This window comes from Rhea americana, unplaced genomic scaffold (assembly GCF_003343005.1).
Source record: "Rhea americana isolate MKP2758 unplaced genomic scaffold, rheAme1 scaffold_432, whole genome shotgun sequence".
Lineage (NCBI taxonomy): Eukaryota > Metazoa > Chordata > Aves > Rheiformes > Rheidae > Rhea > Rhea americana.
Genome location: NW_028186571.1, coordinates 130,267 through 130,803, shown reverse-complemented (window position 1 = coordinate 130,803; position 537 = coordinate 130,267).

The following is a 537-nucleotide window of genomic DNA, read 5'->3' as shown; positions in this document are numbered from 1 at the left end:
AAAAAATAGTTATCAGTAAAGTTTCAACTACGAATAACTTATGTTTAAAAAGTATTACTGTAGTGTTTTCATCCTGCAAACTATTGATTACAATATACCAATGCAGGCAGTGGGAGCTGACAGCACCCAGAAGCTCAGTGAATCCATTCCTAGTCTTCAAAACTGCAAACAGATCTCCTTTATATGCTGAACAGCCCAGGACAAAGTGACAGAGCAAGGCAAGATATTACTGCAACTTGATTTTTCATAAATTTTAATACTAAGGGAGATTATCGCAGTGATGCAGTGAGACCTTCCAGCAAGCCACCGATTATGGCATCAAGTTCAGTTCCTTGATGGAACTAGGGCACTTCAAGCTATGCAAAACAGAGCTACCTGCTCTGCAACCTTCACTCTCTATCCCCCAAATTCATCTCTCACCCTATAACTTTGTGAGGAAATTTTATGACAAAGATGTTTTAGATACCAGAAAACACAAAGAAATACCCGCGCAAAAACGGAAAACGGAAACAAGTTTTCTGGGTTTTGTTCTCAGAT